This window comes from Pipistrellus kuhlii, unplaced genomic scaffold (genome assembly GCF_014108245.1).
Source record: "Pipistrellus kuhlii isolate mPipKuh1 unplaced genomic scaffold, mPipKuh1.p scaffold_m20_p_2, whole genome shotgun sequence".
In the NCBI taxonomy this organism is placed as follows: Eukaryota; Metazoa; Chordata; class Mammalia; order Chiroptera; family Vespertilionidae; genus Pipistrellus; species Pipistrellus kuhlii.
Window position 1 is genome coordinate 48825529 of NW_023425515.1, and position 6881 is coordinate 48832409.

A 6881-nucleotide genomic window follows, 5' to 3' on the forward strand; every position below is an offset into this window, starting at 1 on the left:
CCACCACCACCACCCCGTCTCCCACAACCACCACCACCACCACCACCCCGTCTCCCACAACCAACATCACCACCCCCCCGTCTCCCCAAACCAACATCACCACCACCCCGTCTCCCATAACCACCACCACCACCACCCCGTCTCCCACAACCACCACCACCACCACCTTGGCTCCCGGAACCACCACCACCGCAGCTCCCGGAACCACCACCACCACCACCACCACCACCTACCCGTCTCCCACAACCACCACCCCACCCACCACCCCGTCTCACCACAACCACCACCACCACCACCACCACGCCTACCGGAAACACCACCACCACCACCACCACGCCTACCGGAAACACCACCACCCCCACCACCACCATACCACCTACCAGCAGTGTTATTTCACCAGGTAAGCGCAACTCCCTCAAAGACACCTCACTGAGCAGTCAGCATTGTGGAGGGTGGCAGGCAAGCATGTTCTGCTGGGATAGGGAAGTGGTTATAGAGACTCAGAGTTTCCTTGGATATGAACCCTTGGAATTCAAAATTCTGAGTCACAATGGCTAGTAGTGATGGCCGAGGCCCTAAAAAAGTTATCCACCATTTCATTCTGTTCTCTTTTTCTTACTACCCTTGCTCCCTCAAGCTATTTGGCAGATGTGGAATATTTTTATGAACTTGGACATTATGAAAGCCATTTCTCTAACTGCCCCATTCCTAAGGGTTTTCAAAAATGGTCTCGGCTTCTCTGTGAAGGCCAGGTCCAAATATCACCAACACTTCAGCCCCGCCTCCCTCCCCCTACCTGGTCTAGCTCCTTTACCTAAGGAATGAGTCAGCTCTACCCTTATTCCTTCTCAGGTGTTATTGAAAAAGAGGACAAGTTATGATGGTGGGATTTGAGCCTGAGGGATAAAAAGCCAAGCAGCAGCAGGGCTCAGACAGTCCTAGACATGACCGGTCCATTGTCCAAAGGCCAGATGTGCGGGGAGGACTGTCTAAGAGTTGAAACAAACCACTTGACTCATTTCCCAAAGCTTGGTCCAGCATACAGGTCAGCAGACTTTATCGATAAAGGCAGACTAGTAAATATTTTAGATTTTGTGGGTCATAACAGGGACTTTCTTGCAACTGCTCCACTCTGCCATTTTGACATAGAAGCAGTTATAGTCAGTCTATAAATGATTGAGGCTGGCAGTGCTGCACCAATAAAACTATATAAGAACAGAAGATTGACCAGATTTGGCTCATGAGTCATCGTTTGTTAACCTCTGGTCTAAAAGAATCCTCAAACCTAAGCTTGAAGGGACTGGATAAAGCCCTGTTGCTCTCAGACAGGGGAACAGAGGCCTCAAGAGGGCAGCCACTTGCCTGAGGTCACAGAACACATTGAGTCTCCCTACACTTACATCTTTCAGCTTTCCCAATGCTCTCTGATAGATCTAAAAAAAAAAAAAAAAAAAAAAAAAAAAAAAAAAGGTGCTTAAGCAAATGGAACCCTTATGTAAGACCTGGCTCCCAGTCTTTTGTGTTTGGAGGGGCCACTAGTTATGGGAAAAGCTTACACAGGGTAAAAGGATTGTCAGTAAAAACTAAATCTGCCTCCCATCCTAAATCCTTAGGATCCAGGTTTCTAGTTTCCTTCCCCAGAGGCCACTTGTATGGCCAATTTCTTGTGTCTCCCTCCATAGATAATCTATATAAATATAAACATACATATTTGTGTGTTTTTGTGTATTCCCCCCGCCCATATATTTTTATTGATTTTAGAGAGAGAGAAAGGGAGAGGGAGAGAGAGAGAGATAGAAACATCAGAGATGAGACGGAATCATCGATTGGCTGCCTCCCGTGCGTACCCATGGGTACACACGGGAGGCAGCCAATCAGGCATGTACCCTGACCAAGGGCATCAAACCAGTGGCCTCTTAGTTTGGGGGTCGATGCTCAACCACTGAGCCACCGGCTGAGTGTGCATTGCCCCCTTTAATCACAGAAAGAGTATGTTATACACATTGTACCTTATATGTAGATTTTTTTAAAAAGCTATATCTACCTATGAGTTCATAAGCAATCACACAACTCTGAAGGTTGTCAGACACTTCATTTATTCAGAAATCAAAGCTCAGAATCATTTCTTTTGACAGAGATGAGTAAAATGGCCAGCCAAGATCATCATTTGGCCACTGACCTAACTTTCTTACTTGGATCCCATCTGATCTCTGGAGATAACAAACAAACAAACAAACAAACAAAAAATGCTGCAACCTGCCTGGTCTGGGGTCCCAGCCAGCAGTGCAGACAACTGCAATATTAATCCTAACCATTTATTCAAGTAATCCACTCAGAACGCCAGAGAGTGGAGTGTCATTTCATCAGTTTCTCAGAATTGGCACTGACTCAGTCCACATTCTCCCCTTAGCATTCCTTCCTTTCATTATGGATCTGCATATCATGCATGCTAACCACAACATAACATCTAGTTTCTTTTTGAGGCTTCTTGCCTGTTCATCCCTATAAGACAGTTATTTATACCTTCCTTAAAATATATTCTTTCTGTAATTTGAAAGAAGATATGCACCCGTATGTTCATAGCAGCTTTATTTACAATAGCTGAGATCTGGAAACAGCTCAAGTGCCCACCAGTAGATGAGTGGATAAAAAAGCTGTGGCACATTTATACAATGGAATACGACTCTGCTGTACAAAGGAAGAAAACATCACCCTTTCTGTTTCTCTCTCATCGACGTTTCTAGCTCTCTATCTCTCTCCCTTCCTCTCTGTAAAATATCAATAAAATAGATTAAAAAAAAAAAAAAAAAAAAAAAAAAAAAAAAGAAAACATCACCCTTTCGACAGCAGGGATGGATTCGGAGGACATTATGCTCAGTGAGATAAGCCAGCCAGAGAAGAACAAGTACCACATGATTTCACTCATATTTTGGCTTTAGTTAACACACTGAACTACCAAGCAGACTAGAGCCAGACTCATAGATAGAGATTAGGCAGACAGCTGGGGAGGAAGAGTGTTAAAGGGATTGAGCAAAAATGGAGAGAGAGAGAGAGAGAGAGAGAGAGAGAGAGAGAGAGAGAGAGAGAGAGAGAGAGAGAGAGAGAGAGAGGGAGAGACTACTCATGGACATGGACTACAGTGTGGGGATTGCTGGTCGGGGTGGGGGTGGGGGTGGGGGTGGAAGAGAACATAGAGATAAATGGTGATGGAAAAACTAAATACATTTTTTTAAAATATGATGATTTCTACAGAATAGTTGGGGGACCCCTATCTGGGGTTAGAAGGTCAGACACCAAGGCTCTGGAGGTCCCCTGAGGTGCAGAGATTCCTGGCTCCTGGGAATTAGAAGACTGCTCTGAGCACAGCCTTGCCACCAAGCTCCGACCTTTGCTGTTCACAAGCACCTGATCCGAATTTCAGCAACAAGCTCCCTAGACACATAAGGAAATATGTATTTGTTTCTGGCTCCTCTCAGGGTGTGCACTGGAATAACACAACCAAGGGATAGAAGGCTCCCAGGAGGGAGGCATGAACATTTAAAAGTGTGTTTCTGGTTGTTATTTGTTGTTCTGTGGAGTTTTCACCTCTTTCTCCTCCATCTGAAGGTCTCTGCAAAAACGATTCCTGTAGCAGTGATGCTTCGTGTGTGGAACTGAATAATAAGCACTTCTGCCTGTGTATTGATGGGTATTACTATAATTCTTCCACATGCAAGAAAGGTGAGTTAGAAAGGATGAACCGTGCAGACCTGCATCTCATACTTAAAGTGGAATAGGTCCTAGCCGGTTTGGCTCAGTGGATAGAGTGAACTCAAGGGTCCCAGGTTCGATTCCTGTCAAGGGCCTATACCTGGGTTGCACGCTCCATCCAACATGCAGTAGGCAGCCAATCAATGATTCCCTCTCATCATTCCCTCTCTTCCTCTTTCTTCCTCTCTGAAATCAATAAAAATATATTTAAAAATAAAAGAAGGAAGAAAGGAAGGAAGGAAGGAAGGAAGGATGGGAAATAGAAAACTTAACGGCAAAAGAGCTTCCAGAATAGGAGAGATAGAGGAACATTTGGAGGCAACAAAGGCCAGTAAACTAGAAGGATGGCTTCTGCCTTTGTCTCTGGGGAACCAAGTGTGAGAGGAAATGGGCTGTCAGGTTTGTGGGCTAGTCCTGAGGTCTGGGAGTGGATGTGTCCCTTCATTTTCCTGTCCAAGGGAACGGTGCCATGAGGACAAAATGGGAATGACAGGTGGTCGAAGGCCCTGAGAAGGTACAGCAATGGCACAAAGTAGTGCTGTCATGTGGGGACCCTGCGGCAGAATGAGGGGAAGTGCCTAAGACCACGTGGCTCCATAAGCAAACCCCATTTTCAGAGACTTCAGAGCCTCTCAGGTCTGGAAATGGACACTAGGAGCAAATGGCCATAAACTTGACGTATACCTTTCTGGTTAGGTCAGCTGGGTGCTATGAAGTTTCCAAGGCTGTTTCCTGTAATAAACTTCTATGTTTCATGAATGAGAAATCCCCCCCTTGCCAGAGCAGATCAATTGTATAGAAAACAAATACATAGTATAGTGGCCACGGGGATTTAGAGGTATTTCAAAAGCCGAAAGGATGTTGTTTTCTGTGTTAATAATCTCATTTCTAGGGATTTTCTCTAAGTCAATGACCCCAAATATAGAAAGGTATGGGCATGAATATGTTCATTGCAACCTCCCCCCTTTTAAATGATTAGAAGTGCTAAAAAGCAAAAAATAAAAATGACTATATCAATGAAGGGAACATATATTTCACAGAATATTACTCAGCTTTAAAAAATAATAGCTATAAAGACAAGGTAATAATTTGGAAAAATGTTTAAAATGCTTTTTATTTAATAACTAGAGGCCTGGTGCATGAAATTTGTGCATGGGATGGGGCGGTCCCTCAGCCTGGCCTGCATCCTCTCTAATCTTGGACATCCCTCTCATAGTCCGGAACTGCTGGCTCTTAACCGCTTTCCTGCATGCCTGCCTGCCTGCCTGCCTACCCCTAACCACCTCTGCCTGCCAGCCTGATCAACCCCTAACTGCCTCTGCTTGCTGGCCTGATTGCCCCTAACCACTCTACCTGCCTTCCTAATTGCTGCTAACTGCTTCTGCTTGCCAGCCTGATCTCCTCCTAGCTGGTTTCCTGCTGGCCTGATAACCCCCTAACTGGTCCCCTGCCAGCCTGGTCACCCCCTAATTGGTCCTGCCGGCCAGGTTCCCCCCTAGCTGCCCCCTCTGCCAGCCTTCTCACCACCTAACTGCCCTTTCTGCTGACCTGGTTGCCCCCTAATTGCTTGCTCCCCTGCCAGCCTTATCGCCCCTAACCACCTCTACCTCTGCCTTGGCCCCACCACCATGGCTTTGTCCAGAAGGAAGTTGAAGATGTCTGGTCAACCAGGTCTAATTAGCATATTACCCTTTTATTATATAAGTAAGTCTATATAAGTAGAGAAGATTCACGCTATAAACTTGGAATTATAATGGTATAAACTATGCATAAGAAAAAAAAGGAGCTGGGAGAAATATAGATTTCCCGTTATCTGAAAGCAGAGCTTGCCACTGAAACCTTTTGTACACCGAAATGGTGCAACGTGAAGAAGCAATTACCTCAGAAGACATCCTTCTAACAAAGCACAAAATACGTAGAGATGCAGCGCAGACACCATGCAGAGCTCTGGCAGTTTGGTGCCGGGATGCTGAGGGGTGTTTCTAGGGAAAGAGTTGGTGGGCCACGCTCACTGCTCAGGGTGTGCACTGCCTCTATAGCAGCTTGCTGCAAAATGCTGACCGCTGCTGTTTGCTCAGGGGTTAGAGCATCGGCCCTCGGACTGAAGGGACACAGGTTTGATTCAGGTCAAGGCCACATACCATGGTTGCAGGCTTGATCCCCAGCTCTGAACTGATGTGTTTTCTCTCTCCGTATCACTCCCCCACCTTTCCACTCTCTCTAAGAATCAATGGAAAAGAAATACCCTCGGGTGAGGATTAACAAATTAATTCATTACTTAAAATGCTGAACACTATTTTTCATTTTCACCTTTTTTATTTTATTTTATAAAAGCAAAAATCCTCTTAGGGTTTCTTTTGGTTCACGAAACAGGTCTTGATGTAGGTAGCCCTTTCGTCAAAGTGAAGTGTCGTAGAGTGAACTTTTTTTAAAATTATTATTATTGATTTTTTACAGAGAGGAAGAGAGAGGGATAGAGTTAGAAACATTGATAAGAGAGAATTATCCATTAGCTGCCTCTTGCACACCCCCTACTGGAGATGTGCCCGCAACCAAGGAACATGCCCTTGACCTGAATTGAACCTGGGACCTTTCAGCCTGCAGGCGGACACTCTACCCAGTGAGCCAAACCGGTTTCGGCTAGAGCAAACTTTTGAAAAGTCAGGGATACCTTATACCAAAGTGAAAAATGGTTGTGTTAGGTTGGGTAGGATTTGGGGTAGCATTGATCGCATTTCCAGGCTTCCTGCCACAGCATCATACTGCTTAGAATTTTTTTAAAGTATGTTTTTTTAAAAAGTGAAAATGACCCTCTTTTCATTAAACATCACAAAAAGATTCTGCTTAAATTTCAGGAAAGGTTTTTCCCGGAACAATTAAAGTAAAAGTGTCAGAAACATCTGGCTTGCAAGATGAAAAGTCGATGGCCTATAAAAACTTATATATGGATACTGTAACATTTGTAAGTATTTTCCAACCTTCCTTCCTGTGTAACACTGAGTCGCAGAGCATAGCGCTGATACTCAGGTGGTACAGCTGTTCCAGTGGTTGTTGAGGTAGCGAAATGCACTCTCACTGGTTGGTGAACAGCAGCTGTCCTGAGTCCCTGGTCCCTTCCTCGGACACTGGGC